The 15,704-nt window shown below is 45.2% G+C and overlaps 2 non-coding genes and 1 pseudogene across 2 annotated transcripts; all 3 read left to right on the forward strand.

Moving 5' to 3' along the window:
* Positions 1-1,027: 1,027 nt before the first annotated feature.
* On the forward strand, positions 1,028-2,840 carry LOC149168451 (18S ribosomal RNA; annotated as a pseudogene).
* Positions 2,841-5,553: 2,713 nt separating this feature from the next.
* On the forward strand, positions 5,554-5,707 carry LOC149168452 (5.8S ribosomal RNA). The gene has a single exon (XR_016260011.1). It is a non-coding gene; the product is annotated as a 5.8S ribosomal RNA (ribosomal RNA).
* Positions 5,708-5,952: 245 nt separating this feature from the next.
* Positions 5,953-9,303, forward strand: LOC149168453 (25S ribosomal RNA). Its single transcript, XR_016260000.1, has one exon. It is a non-coding gene; the product is annotated as a 25S ribosomal RNA (ribosomal RNA).
* The last annotated feature ends 6,401 nt before the right edge of the window (positions 9,304-15,704 follow it).

Below are 15,704 nucleotides of genomic sequence, written 5' to 3' on the forward strand. Positions count from 1 at the left end.
TTTCCTTTGCATTGAGGCTACCGAAAGCGATCATGTGATCGAGGTCCATCGCTGCTGCTGTCCGAGTGGACTCCTAAGTGGCCTCTGTGTGGGTGGAGGGTTGGGGGAAATCTCTAGTGGAGGTTGCAGGCTCGATTTGTCTTGTATTATTTCCTTCCCTTGCCTTTGTGTTGAGGCTACTGTAGGAGATGAACCAATCAAAGTCCATTGTTGTTGCTGTCCAGGTGGACTCCTAGGTGGCATCAGTGTGGGGCAGGGAGTTTTGTATGGCCTCCCTATCATAGGATTTGTGGTCGGTCATCTTCTTTTTATTTCCTTCCTTTTCCTTCACATCGAGGCTGTTGCAGATGATCGGGAGATCGAGGTCCATCATTGTTTCTTTCTAGGTGGACTCCTAGGTGGCCTCAGTGTGGGGCGTGGAGGCTTTTGGAGGAATTTCTAAGGGAGTGGGCGAGTGATCGCTCATTTTCTCGTTGGTTGGGACGTGGTTGCAAACTATGAAGTGGCTTTGGTGCGTTGTGGCTCGGAAGGTATACCAATTTGTTTGCCATGTCCTTGGCATGTTGCATGTGCTTCCTTCTTAGGATGCAAGAGGTGCAAGGCATAAGAGTTTTACATGATATTTTGATATCTCTTTAACTTGATGGGTGTTCAGGTTGGCTCCTAGTAAGAGAGCACCTGGAATGCCCTTTGAGGTGGGAGGGTTCTACCTGGTTGAGTGGCCTTGGTGTGGGGTGTGGAGGCTTTTGGAGGCATTTCTAAGGGAGTGGGTGAGTGATCGCTCATTTTCTTGTTGGTTGGGACGTGGTTGCAAACTATGAAGTGGCCTTGGTGCGTTGTGGCTCGGAAGGTCTACCCATTTGTTTGCCATGTCCTTGGCATGTTGGATGTGCTTCCTTCTTGGGATGCAAGAGGTGCAAGGCATAAAATTTTTACATGATATTTTGATATCTCTTTAACTTGATGGGTGTTCAGGTTGGCTCCTAGTAAGAGAGCACCTTGAATGCCCTTTAAGGTGTGAGGGTGCTACCTGGTTGATCCTGCCAGTAGTCATATGCTTGTCTCAAATATTAAGCCATGCATGTCTAAGTATGAACTAATTTAGACTGTGAAACTGTGGATGGCTCATTAAATCAGTTATAGTTTTTTTTTATGGTACCATAATACTCGGATAACCATAGTAATTATAGAGCTAATACGTGCACCAAGTCTCAACTCTTTGGAAGGGATGCATTTTTAGATAAAAGGTCGGTGTGGGCTTGCCCACTTCTCTAGTGAATCATGACAACTTGATGGATTGCATAGCCCTTGTGTTGGCAATGATTCATTCAAATTTCTGCCCTATCAACTTTCGATGGTAGGATAGAGGCCTACCATGATGATGATGGGTTATGGAGAATTAGGGTTCGATTCCAGAGAGGAAGCCTGAGAAACGGCTACCACATCCAAGGAAGGCAGCAGGCGTGCAAATTACCCAAGCCTGACATGGGGAGGTAGTGATAATAAATAACAATACTAGGCTCATCGAGTCTAGTATTGCAATGAGTACAATCTAAATCACTTAACGAGGATCCATTGGAGGGCAATTTTGGTGCCAGAAGCTACTATAATTCCAGCTCCAATAGTGTATATTTAAGTTTTTGCAATTAAAAAGCTCGTAGTTGTATCTTGGGTCATAAAGGTTGGTCCGCCTACTCGGTGTGCACCTACCCTTCCATCCCTTTTGTTGGCGGCATGCTCCTGGCCTTAATTGGCTGGGTCGTAGCTTCGGTGCTGTTACTTTGAAAAAATTAGAGTGCTCAAAGCAAGCTTATGCTCTGCATACACTAGCATGGAATAACATGATAGGAGTCTAGTCCTATTATGTTGGCCTTCAGGACTAGAGAAATGATTAATAGGGATTGTTGGGGGCATTCGTATTTCATTGCCGGAGGTGAAATTCTTGGATTTATGAAAGACAGACCATTGCGAAATAATTTTCCAAGGATGCTTTCATTAATCAAGAACAAAAGTTTGGGGCTCGAAGATGATTAGATACCGTCCTAGTCTCAACCATAAACGATGCTGACCAGGGATCAACGAATGTTGCTCTAAGGACTCCGCCAGCACCTTCTGAGAAATCAGAGTGTTTGGGTTCTGGGGGGAGTATGGTCGCAAGGCTAAAACTTAAAGGAATTGATGGAAGGGCACCACCAAGAGTGGAGCCTTCAGCTTAATATAACTCAACACGGGGAAACTTACCAGGTCCATAAATAGTAAGGATTGACAAGATTGAGAGCTCTTTCTTGATTCTATGGGTGGTGGTGCATGGCTGTTCTTAGTTGGTGAAACCATTTGTCTAGTTAATTCTGATAACGAACAAGACCTCAGCCTGCTAACTAACTACGGGGAGGTTTCCCTTCGTGGCCAACTTCTTAGAGGGACTATGGCCGTTTAGGCCATGGAAGTTCAAGTCAATAATAGGTCTGTGATGCCCTTAGATGTTTTGGGCCACATGCACACTACACTGATGTAGCCAACAATTTTTTCTTCTTGGTTTGAGAGGATCGGGAAATCTTCTCAAATTTCATCGTGATGGGGATAGACCATTGTAATTATTTGTCTTCAACAAGGAATTCCTAGTAAGCGCAAGTCATCAACTCATGTTGACTAGGTCGCTGCCCTTTGTACACAATGCCTGTCACTCCTACCGATTGAATGATCTGGTGAAGTGTTCGAGTTGCATCGACGATGGTGTTTCGCCACCGTTGATTTCATTAGAAGTACATTGAACCTTATCATTTAGAGGAAGGAGAAGTCGTAACAATGTTACTGTAGGTGAACCTGTGATAAGATCATTGATATTAGGGGTTTTCTTTTTTGGATCAGGTTTGTTGGGTTTCGATTGCAATGTGGGACTATGTGGTGTGTCTCTAGGGGAGCGGGTTTGGTGTTTGGCGAGAACATTGTTGGTTGCTTGTCTTGAGGTAACGCTTGTTTTTTCGTGTGTGTGCTTGCAAGCCATGCTTGTGCTTGTCCCACCCATCCTTTGTTTTTCTTTCCCCCAATGTGTTTTTGTAGGGGGTTCGGAAGCTTGTTTCTTGGGAGCCCTTCCGACGATCTATTCGGTCGGGCATGGTTGTTGCAGTTGAGGTGCTTGGGAAATACAATGGATAAATTTAGACTCATTCATAGCAGTGGTGCTCGGTCTTTTGCTCATTGGAAGGCATGGTCCAAGGGTGCGGGCTTCCATAATTGGTTCTCTCGAAAAGGCAACGGTGGTCGATGTGTTGCTTGGGTGAGCTTTTTTGCTCATGGTTGGGTTGAGGGAGTGGTTGCGTGCTCACCTGGTAGCTCAAACCTTCTGTGAGGGGAAATTGTTGGGGTGGGGTCAGTATGGAATGGATGAAGAGTGGTTCAACTCATTGGGCTAGCCACCCTAGTCCTCCTGACCGTTCCTCGATATGCCTTCGCGGAAGGGTTGGGTGTTGAGGTAATGAAAAACCCCTCCCTCGGTCTGAGCTCCATTGAGATCACAATTTTCGCCGCCAATGGTTATGAGGGTGGAAATCCTATCTCGTGCCTTTTCTGTCGAGGGAATTCCTCGTCCTCTCATGAGCCACTACCCTTCTAAGGAAAAAAGAAGTAGCGGGTTGTGTCTTTGTTCCTCCCTTTGGGTTGTGGGTTTTTTGTGGAAATTGGTCATTTATTTGTTTCATGGTGTGTGCTTTGTGGATGTCCCTCTCTTTAGTGGATTTGCACCATCGATGTATTTGTGACCCGTGGCTTTCTCCAGCATTGAGTGTGGGCCCATGACAACTCCTCTTTGGATTTTCATTCTTGACCCCCATTGACTTTCTCAGTGGGAAGGTTGTTGGGTGTTTTGTACACGGAGGGGTGCAATAGTGGGGTGGGTTTGTTATTAGTATTCTATTTTTCATTTGAAGCCTTGTGCCGGGTTGGGCGGTTTTTTACCTCTCAGTAACGTGCTCCAGACACTGGTCTGATCGTGGCCCTTGTCTTTTCTAGTGGTCAAGTTTAGGTTGTGATTTATTTACTTGGTTTTTTTATTGTTGTTTGTTATGTTGTAAGCTAGAAAGGGTGTTGTGTTGTAATGTATGTGGGAGGGTGTGAAGAGGCGGGATGCTTTTTGATTGGGTGCCTTGTTTGATTTCTTTTTGGTTAAAGACATCTAGTCGGTGTGTTGTTGAGCTTCTCTCTTTTCTTAGGATCTTTGTTTCTTTGGTGTTGTTTTCTTCCCTTCTTCCTTTTGCCCCTATCTTTATGGAGAAGAGGTGGGATTGTTGTGGATTAGTGTTCAGGAAGGACAAAAAGTAGTGCGAGTTCTTAGGGTGGCCACCCTAGTCCTTTTGGATTGTCATCCCCTACAGTTCACCCCCTTTTGTGAAGGAAGAGGGTTTGTGAAGCTTGTTCTCTGTTTGAGCCTCCCCTTGTGAGTCGGCAGCCACGTTCGATATCTCTTGCTTTCATGTTATTTTCTTCCCTTCTTGATTTTGGCCGATAGCTTCATGGAGAAAAGGTGGGATTGTTGTGGATTGCTGTTTAGGAAGGACGAAAAGTAGTGCGAGTTATGGGGGTGCCCACCCTAGTCCTTCTCGATCGTCGTCCCCTGTAGTTCCCCCCTTTTTGCCGAGGCACAGGGTTGGGGAAGCTTGTTCTCTATTTGAGCCTCCCCTTGTGAGCTGGTAGACACGTTTGATATCTCTCTTTCTTTCATGTTGTTTTCTACCTTCTCCCTTTTGGCTCCTAGCTTTATGGAGAAAAGGTGGGACTTTTGTGGATTGGTGTTCGGGAAGGACGAAACACAGTGCAAGCTCCCAGGGTGGCCACCTTAGTACTTCTCAATCATCGTCCCCTACAGTTCTCCCCTTTTTGCTAAGGCACGGGGTTGGGGAAGCTTGTTCTCTGTTTGAAGCCTCCCCTTGTGAATTAGTAGCCATCATTGATATCCCTTTCTTTCATGTTGTTTTCTTCCCTTCTTCCTTTTGGCCCCTAGCTTTACGGAGAAAAGGTGGGATTGTTGTGGATTGGTGTTCGGGAAGGATGAAATGCAATGTGAGCTCCCGGGGTGGCCACCCTAGTCCTTATCGATCATCTTCCCCTTCAATTCCCCCCTTTTTGCAAAGGCACGGGTCTTGGGAGGCTTGTGCTTTGTTTGAGCCTCTCCTTGTGAGCCAGTAGCCATGTTTGATCTCTATTTCTTTCACCTTGTTTTCTTCCCTTCTTCCTTTCAGTCCCTAGCTTTATGGAGAAAAGGGGGAATTGTTGTGGACTGGTGTTCAGGAAGGATTAAAAGCAGTGCAAGCTCCCCGAGTGGCCACCCTAGTCCTTCTCGATTGTTGTTCCATGCATTTCCCCCCTTTTTGCGAGGGCGTGGGGCTCGAGGAGATTGTTCTCTATTTGAGCCTCCTCCTGTGAGGGGGGTAGACACCTTTTTTTCTCTTTCTTTCATGTGTTTTTCTTCCTTTCCTCCTTTTTTCCCTTAGCCTTACATTTGTTGTGGGGGGTGCCCCTATTTAGTGTTGTGGCACATTTTTTGGTAATACATGGAATGAATCTTGGCAATGGATATCTCAGCTCTTGTTACGATGAAGAATGTAGCGAAATTTGATACTTAGTGTGAATTGCAGAATCCCGTGAATCATCAAGTTTTTGAATGCAATTTTCACCCGAGGCCTCGGCCGAGGGCATGTCTGTCTGGGCATCGCATCCCATTCAAATGCGCTCCCTACAATATGTTAGGGAGCAACGGAGCTGGTCATCCATGCCCAATGCTATGTTTGGTTGAAATACCTCAAGCATTGTTTCGTGGAGTGCATTGGCATGCATTGATCTTGTCCCCCTGGATGGGCAGTTGGCGTTAGCTGATGCGGGCTTTGTGTGGCCTCACTCAAACTTGTTTTTCTCTCTCTTTTCCTCCCATCGGGTAGGGCGGATTTAACTCCAACTTTGCGACCAGAGCTCAGGTGAGAACACCCGTTGAGTTTAAGCATATAACTAAGCAGAGGAAAAGAAACTTACAAGGATTCCCCTAGTAGTGGCGAGTGAACTAGGAAGAGCCCAACATGAAAATCAAGAGGCAGCATCACCTGAATTGTAGTCTATAGAAGCATCCTTAGCGACAGACCTGGGCCAAGTCCCTTGGAAGGGGGTGCCTGAGAGGGTGACAGTCCCATCGGGCTGGGACCCTGCTGCATCACGAGGCATTGTCAAGGACTTGGGTTGTTTGGGAATGTAGCCCTAGTTGGGTGTTAAATTTCGTCCAAGGCTAAATACGAGCAAGAGACCGATAGTGAACAAGTACCACGAGGAAAAGATGAAAAGGACTTTGAAAATATAGTTAAAGAGTGCTTGAAATTATAGGGAGGGAAGCGGATGGAGGCTATTGATGCGTCTCAGTCAGATGTGGAATGCTCAAGTTGGTTTGCCACTTGACTTGGGGTGCAAACCAACATGGGTTGTTGTATCGTTACAAGCATTGGTGGATTACTACCTGTCAATTTGCCGTTGCAGTTGTCGAGGAACGAAGCGTGCGCCCTTGTGGCAGGCCGTGTGCACTCGCACACTCATGGTGTTGGTTGGAGGGCTTTCCATTCGAACCATCTTGAAACACGAACCAAGGAGTCTAACATGTATGTGAGTCGGCAAGTTTGAAAACCTACGAGGTGCAAGGAAGCTGACGGGCGAGATCCCCTCTCTGGATGGGTGCATCATCGACCTACCTTGAGATTATGTGAAGGGTTTGAGTACGAGCACACCTGTTGGGACCCAAAAGATGGTGAACTATGCCTGAGCAGGGTGAAGCCAAAGGAAACTCTGGTGGAAGCTCATAATGATACTAACGTGCAACTCATTCGTCTGACTTGGGTATAGGGGTGAAAGACTAATCGAACCATCTAGTAGTAGGTTTCCTCTGAAGTTTCCCTCAAGATAGCTGGAGCTCATACGCAAGTTTTATTAAGTAAAGAAAATGATTAGAGTCATCGGGGAATAACGCCCTCGACCTATTCTCAAACTTTAAATAGGTAAGAGGGTGCAACTGCTCCATTAAGCCGCGCTGTGGAATAGAGAGCTCCAAGTGGGCCATTTTTGGTAAGAAAAAATGATGATGTGGGATGAACCGAAAGTCAACTTATGTTGCTAAATTGCACGCTAACCTAGATCCCACAAAGGATGTTGGTTGATTAATACAGCAAGACGGTGGTCATGGAAGTTCAAATCCGCTAAGGAGTGTGTAACACCTCACCTATTGAATGAAATAGCCTCGAAAATGGATGGAACTGAAGCATGCAACCTATACTTGACCATTGGAGCAATTTCCTGGCTCTGATGAGTAGGAGGACGCAGGGGTCATTGAGAAACCTCAAACATGAGCTTGGATGGATGGGCCCCTCGTCTAGATCTTAGTGGTAGTAGCAAATATTCAAATGAGAACTTTCAAGACTGAAGTGGGGAAAGGTTCCATGTGAACAACACTTGGACATGGGTTAGTCGATCCTAAGAGATGGGTAAGCCTTGTATCAAGGGTGCACTCTGCATGAGAATCGAAAGGGAATCAGGTTAATGTTCCCAAACCGGGACATGGCAGTGGACGAAAATGTTAGGAAATCCGGAAACATCGTCGGGGGCCCCAGAGATAGGGTCTAGCAGCTAGAAGAGCACCACATGTCTTGCAGTGTCTAGTGTGCCCTCAGCAGCCCTTGAAAATATAGAGGATTGAGTACCGTTCATGCCCAGTCGTACTCATAACTGCATCAGGTCTCCAAGGTGAACAACCTCTGGTTAATAGAACAATGTAGGTAAGGGAAGTCGGAAAAATGGATGCATAACTTCGGGAAAAGGGTTGGTTCTGAGGGTTGGGCCTAGGGGTCTACGCCCTCAACTCATGGGCTATCGACAGTCTGCTCGAGATGCTCTGCAGCGAGGGTGGGAAATTGTGTGCCGATTGGGCTATGGGTGTAGAATGCCCCCTGCTGAGGGCTTTTCCCTAGGTGTTGAATAGTCGACTCAGAATTGGTATGGACAAGGGGAATCTGACTATTTAATTAAAAAAAGCACTGCGATGGTCCCTACAGATGCTATCACAATGTGATTTCTTCCCATTGCTCTGAATGTCAAAGTGAAGAAATTCAACCAAGCAAGGGTAAATGGCGGATGTAACTATGACTCTCTTAAGGTAGCCAAATGCCTCGCCATCTAATTAGTGACACACATGAATGGATTAATGAGATTCCCACTATCCCTATCTACTATCTAGTGAAACCACAACCAAGGGAATGGGCTTCGTAGAATCAGCGGGCAAAGAAGACCCTGTTGAAATTCACTCTAGTCCGACTTTGTCAAATGACTTGAGAGGTGTAGAATAAGTGGAAATTGTTTTCGACGCAATTGAAATACCACTACTTTTAACGTTATTTTACTTATTCCATGGGGCAAAGATGGGCACTACCCCTATTTTTTTCCTTAAGGCACATTTCGGCGGGTCGATCCAGGTGGAAGACATTGTCAAGTGGGGAGTTTGGCTGGGGTGGCACATCTGTGAAAAGATAATGGAGGTGTCCTAATATGAGCTCAATGAGAACAAAAATATCATGTGGAACAAAAAGGTAAAAGCTCATTTGATTTTGATTTTCAGTACGAACAAAAACCATGAAAGCATGGCCTATCGATCCTTTAGATTTTCGGAATTTGAAGCTAGAGCTGTCAGAAAATTTACCACAAGAATAACTTGCTTGTGGTAGCCAAATGTTCATAGCGACATTGCTTCTTGATCATTCAATTTCGACTCTTCCTATCATTGTGAAGCAGAATTCACGAAGTGTTGGATTGTTCACCCACCAATAGGGAATGTGTGCTGGGTTTAGACCATCATGAGATAGGTTAGTTTTACCCTACTGATGAACCACACTGCAATAGTAATTCAACTTAATATGAGAGGAACCGTTGATTCACACAATTGGTCATTGCGCTTGGTTGAAAAGCCAGTGGCGCAAAGCTACCGTGTGTCAAATTATGACTGAATGCCTCTATGTCAGAATCCACACTAGAAGCGGTCCATGTCACTCTTCAACTGTATCTCGACCCACAGTAGGAGCATCGCTTTCTCACCCCCAGGGGCTCGTGTCATTTGGAAACCGCGACTTTGAAGCATCTTGGCCGGGGCAGCTTTGAAGTTCAATTCCAAATGGTTGTTGAGAAGAATCCTTTGCAGATGACTTAAATAGGCGATGAGGTATTGTAAGTGGCAGAGTGGCCTTGCTACCACGATCCACTGAGATTTAGCCTTTGGTCACCTCGATTCAGAGCTTCTCTCTTGTCACAAACAAATCTGGATAACCCTCCCACTCTCACACCTTTTCCTCTTCCTCCAAATGAAAATTTTTTATTGCTTGGGAGCAGGAAATATTGGGTTTCCATGCCATGATAGAAAAGGCACTGAAGCTCAGGAAAATTGGGTTTCCATGTTGCGCTCCGATGCCCAAAATTTTAGGGTTTCCATGTTGCACCCTGGTGCCCAAAATTTGGGGTTTCCATGTTGCGACGAAAAAGGCGCCCAAGCATGGGAAAAATTGGTGTTTCCATACTGCGCCCTAGCACCCAAGCATGGGAAAAGTTGGGGTTTCGATGCCACACCCTGATGCCAAAAATTTGGGGTTTCCACCTGGTGCCTAAAATTTAGAGCTTTTGCCCAGTACAAAAAAAATTGGGGTTTCCATGTTGCACCTAAAAATTGGGTTTTCAACCTGGTGCCTAAAATTTGGGGCTTATGCCCGATGCAAAAAAAATTGGGGTTTCCATGTCGCACACAAAATTTGGGGTTTCCACCCAGCACCTAAAATTTGGGGCTTCCGCCCGGTGCAAAAAATTTGGGGTTTCCATGTCACGCTCAAAATTTGGGGTTTCCAAGTCGCGCCCTCATGCCCAAACCTAGGGAAAATTGGGGTTTCCATGTCGCGCCACGACCGAAACTAGCAGTGCCGAAGCCTGCGGAAACTTAGGGTTTCCATGTCACGCCCTGGTGCCCAAGCCTGGAAAACTTGGGGTTTCCATGTCGTGCCCTAGCACCTAAGCCTGGGAAACTTGGGGTTTCCATGCCATGCCACCACTGAAACTAGTGGTGCCCAAGCCTGGGGAAACTTGGGGATTCCATGTCACACCCTAGCGCTTGAGCCTAGGAAACCTAGGGTTTCCATGTCATGCCACGACTGAAACCAAGGGTTTCCATGTCACGCAAAGGCTGAAACTCGTGGTTTCCATGTCGCGGTGAGGCCGGAACCACCGCTGGAAACCACCCAAGTCTGGGAAACTTGGCATTTCCATGTTGCGGCACATTGTGAATCACCCGAGAGTCTGTTGAACTTCGGATTTCCATGTCGTGGGGCGACGAAAAGCCGACAAAGTCCAGGGAACTCGGGGTGTCCATTTCATGGTGCGATGGAAACTGCTACCCAGGTTAGTAGACACATGGGGTTTCCATTTCACGTCACGACAAAAATTGCTACCCAAGTCTGGGAAACGCGGGGTTCCCATGTCGCTCGCGCCGCGGCTAAAAGTGCCGCCCAATTCTAGGGAGCTTCGGGTTTCCTTGTCATCGTGTGATAGGGAATGATTACCAAATTTTAGGGAGCTTTAGGTTTCCATGTCATCGTGTGATAGGGAACGACGTCTAAGACTACCAAACATGGGGCTTTCCATTCCATGGCATGACGAAAACCGCCCAATTATGGGAAACTCGGGGTCTTCGATTTCCCTCCACGATAGAAACTGAGACCTTGGTGTAGGGAGCTTGAGTTTCCATGCTGCGATACGACAGAGAACCACCCAAGCCCACAGAACCTGCGGGCTTCTATTTCATTGAATGAGGAAAACCACCTAATTCTGGGAACCTCTGGGGTATCCATATCCCACTGGGTTGAAAATCACGGTCCCGGTGCAGGGAACTTGGGTTTCCATGTCACAACACAACCGAAATCACCCAAGTTTATGGAACTCATGGTGTCCATGTTGTGGAATGATGAAGAACCACCCAAGTCTTGCGAACTCGAGGTTTTCATTTCACGGTAGGGTTGAAATCGCTTGCCTGGTCTGTCTCTGGAACTTGGGGTTTCTAGCCTCGTTGCGGTGGGGGTCATTGAAGTGCGGGGAAAGCAGGGTTTCCTTGCCCCGCTGTGACAACAACTACCCAAGTGCACGAAATCTAGGGTTTCCATGTCCCATCGCACCGTAAACCTCTATCACGTGCGGGGGGGGGGGTTGGGGTATCAGGTATTCGATTCAGGAGTGCTTTAGAGAGTCGAAAGACTAAACCCATAGTACGGGTGCCTGCGTTCGGTTATATGTGACTCAGGTGAGCATTTGGTTATATGCAAAGACTTAGCATGGCATTCAGTTATGCGAGATGGTGATGGGCACACTCATAGCAGGCATGCCATGTTGGGCAGGGTGCACGCCACTTGATACGTGCATGATGGGTGAGTCACTGGTGGAAGGCATGTGGGCAACCATTGTTGGGTGCCTGGATGAAAGAGGTGACCATGTGCAGACGAGTTAGGACATGGGCAGGTGTGCGACGTGTGGCGGTGTAATTGACTAAGTGTTGGAGCCGACCCATGGGTGTGACAATCCACACAAACGGACGTGGCGGTTCGTTGGGATGGGCTGTGTCGAGGTTATGTGGCAGGTTAGCCAGGCATGCATGTTGATGGAGCCGAACCTTGTTATCGTCGAGAGACATGGACCTTGGGCGAAAGGATGCATATAAGTAAGGAGGATGGCGTTCGATAAAGGCAAATCGAACTTAGACTTCCACATCATAGAACAAGTGCGAAGGATGGAGTTGGGTGAAAACAGAAGGAAGAGAAGGACGTGGGTAAGAGGGCCACAGTAGCGGACAGATTACAGTGGGCGGGTCAGACTTGGTAGTGCGGACAAGCAGAACAGGGCGGGTTACCGACTGGGCAGGTAGGCACACTGCGTGCAAGCCATTTGCCCTCACTATGGACCACACCGATGGGCAGAGTTTGGGCACCGCGGAATGGAAAGCCGGGCAGATAGGTTCGTAGTTTAGGTTTGGAGTTGTGTCGTGCAGGCCACAGGCAGTGTAGCACGACCACATGACACAACGGGTTGAAAGAATAATTGAACAAGATAAATTGATGGTAAGTTGTTTTTCTGCATTGTTAAGAACACTTATTAGAAAATTGATTGAGTGTTGAAGTAGGAACAGATCGTGTACTCAAGTACTGGTAAAAGGAAAAAGTATGGTGGTGCCACACTCGCTTATGTGTGGTTGAAATACTACCACTAGGATAGGAGCGTGACATGGGGTCTCCCAGTCCCTCCTCGACAAATGTTGCCAAATTGCAGGGAACCCAGGGATTCCATGTCCCGCCTTGTCGAAAGCCTCCTAAGTATGGGAAATTTGGAGTTTCCATGTCTCGTCGTGATAGAAATCACCCCAGGTGTAGTAAACTTGGTGTACATCGAGTCTGCAACCTCACATAAAAAAAAGGCTTGGTTGGTCAAGAGAATGAAGGTTTCTTCATTGGTAAAGGATCTTGCTAAGGATCAAAGGTTGGAGTCTCTTCTAGAGCTAGTCCACCAAGGACTATCAAAAGTTGAAAGAAGGACATAGTGCCGGGGAACGAAGTGCCGAAGAAACAAAGTGCAGAGAGGAGGAAGGACTTGACTTGTGCTTGGAGGATATTCTTGTCAAGGGTCTAGGGCTTCACAATGACCAATAAGAAGCTTCAATAAGAGAAATTTACGAAAGGGTTTTCCTCTCTGAGAGAGAGAGGTTTTGCCCTGGCAGAGAGCCAACATCTTGTGTTCTTGTTCTTATGTTTTTGGCACCAGTTTGATGAAGTAAATGCATATGCATTAATAAGAAGAGAAGAAGATTAAGATAACAAGATAAATTGTAAAAGAGCTTCACAAATTGTTATCAAGTCTAGAAGAATCTCGCTATACCCCATTGCCCCAAATTCTTCAACGCGGTATCGGAGCTAAGGTGACACATCAAGGAAAGGGAATCTCAAGAACATCCGCAAGGTTGAAGCATCAAGCCAAGAAGTCTCAATCAAGTCAAGGACAATAAGATCTACCATGTATCATTCATCATGGAAGGCTACAAAGAAAGAAAAAACGCCTTGTATAAAGGCACCTACAAGAGGAACAAATCAAAGAGGGACCTACATCAAGCTACACCATCTTGAAAAATGAAAGGCACTACGAGTCAAGTCATCAAGAAAGTCCGTTTGAAGAAAGCAACTTGAAGAACATCAAGATCTAAGGAAGGCAAGCCATCAAGTCTTCAAGAAGAGAGCAAGTTCACTACATCTCAAACTCTATCAAGTAAGTATATGTCCCCTTCTGAGTATATCTCAATGTCTTTTTGCAAGGAAAGTAAAAAATTGGTTGGGATCACTACATGTCCAAAGTCCAATGATTTGGATGTGAGGAATATGGATGCTACAAAAGGGATTGTCCTAAACTTAAGAAGGACAACAACAATAAGAGAAAAATGGAAGAAGCTCATGTAACTCAAGAGGTGAAAGAAGACGACAAGAAGAAAAAGAAGGAAGATCCTTTGCTTAAAGTCTTCTTTCAAAGTTTTGAGTAGTATAGGAGCATATAGAAATAGAACAGATTACATGGTTAAAGATATCTTCTATAATATAGGAGCATGGTGTAGATATATCTCAAGATATGCACATATAAGGAGCATACCTATTATAGGGTCTCATCCACAATGAAAAAATTATTGATCATGATCAAAATTCTTAGAAGGCCGCCATCATCAAAGGGAGAAACATTTGCAAGGTAAGGGTCTTCAAAATCCTCTAATGAATCTTCAAAATAAGGTTCATACATAAGGGGGTAGATGTCTCATTGGGAGTCCCATTTATGGGATTCAAGAAAGGATGGTATACAGGCGAGAGCAGATGAAGTAAGAAAGGCTACACCAATCGAGGAGAACTATCAAATAAGGCCAAGATGATAAAAGCATAATCAAGATGAAGTATGTATGCATCAAAGTTCAAGTCATGTCATCATATATATTGGGTCATGGGAAAAGTTCTAGAATCATGATCAATAATAAAAGGATCTCTTTCGCCAATGATATGCTCAGAGGCATGTACTACAATGGAGTAAAGTTCAACATGAAGAAGTGCTCTCATAAGGAGTATAAGGTGGTTGAATAATCAATCCAAGAAGAAGAAAATGAAGAAAGAGATCAAGCATGTGAGGAACATTGTGGTCACAAAGAATAACTATTTGACAAGATTCCTCAACATCTCTCGAAAGAAGGCATGGCAACTCTAACAAAGGAATAAAAATATCAAAGGATGCTTGACACCTACGAAGGCCTCGGAGATAGTAAGGTGCAGATAACCGATTCAACTCTACAAATATGTCATGATGAAGAGGCCATCCAACAAAAGCACCATTTGATGTTGAAGCAATATCACGATGAAGTCATGAAGGGCCACTAAATCAAAGTATGGGAACAAGCAAGTACAACTAAGCATCCACGTGATAAGTATTATGAAGGATAGACAAGATGACAAAGGAGTAGCTAGATGACAAAAAGGACCTGATATATATCAAGAAGGCCACTTTCCACGAAGGGAGCAATGACATGACAAACCAGGAGGGAAAGTGATCGATGGCCGGTACCCTGCCAAGAAGAAGTTCAAACAAAGACTTCATGACATCAAAGGAAAGAAGGAGATCAAGTAGCTGAAGGACCCACGAAGAAGATGTTGTTGATGAATGGACAAGTCCCTAGCTAAGAGGGAGTTCTAACAAGTTCCCAACTACAAAGGAGCTTGGGCAAGTTCCTTGTCAGAGGAAACTTTGGCATGTCTTCCTCAATCAAGGGGAAGAGATAGACACAACATTCTTGTCTTCACTTGGCAAGAGATAATAGGAGGATTGGGTAATCATCTTGTATCTGATGCTCTTTGAGGATGTGTAGGGCATCCAAGACAAGAATAGGCAAGAGGATCGATATTCTTTGAGGGCTAGGAACCCAAGACAAGAATTTTCCTACAAAGTCATACTCAAGGAACACCTGGGTGGGTATGTACCTTGAGAGACAATGACTAAGGTGTTTATAAGACATTGGACTCACCAACATTGTGCTATGATCTTATGAGAGATAAAGTTATTAGTAAAGGTCTTGCTATGAACAATGTTGGCTAATATGATGTTATAATGGATGGGTTGCCAATCTGGTTTCTCTTATGTGAATTATTCAAGATTGAAAAATAGCCAAACACCTTGTAATGATTTATGAATACCTCCCTAGTTAAGAGGGGGTGTTGAAAAAAGTTTAACTGGGTTCAATCTTCATAAATGTACTTTTGATTTTTGTATTTATTCAAGAAAAGAAATATCTCTCTCTCTCTCTCTCTCTCTCTCTCTATATATATATATATATATATATATATATATATATATATATATCATTGAGTTTCTTGCTCATTGAAATAGGCCTAGCACATGTTAAAGTGTTATAGGTGAGTTGAAGAGTCAAAAGAAAATCTTGAAGACCTTAAGGGCATGTTACACCAGGTATATTTATGTATTAGAGTCAAAGATATTCCTACCCTCATACATTCGTTTGGGTCGTGTGCCTATTCAAACCCCAAATTTCATTTAGGCAGGCCGGGTCATGTCGTGTGTGGGTGCCCGGGCAC

This window comes from Pinus tabuliformis, chromosome 4_2 (assembly GCF_031772625.1).
Source record: "Pinus tabuliformis cultivar Carrire ecotype Pingquan chromosome 4_2, CPIR1, whole genome shotgun sequence".
In the NCBI taxonomy this organism is placed as follows: domain Eukaryota; kingdom Viridiplantae; phylum Streptophyta; class Pinopsida; order Pinales; family Pinaceae; genus Pinus; species Pinus tabuliformis.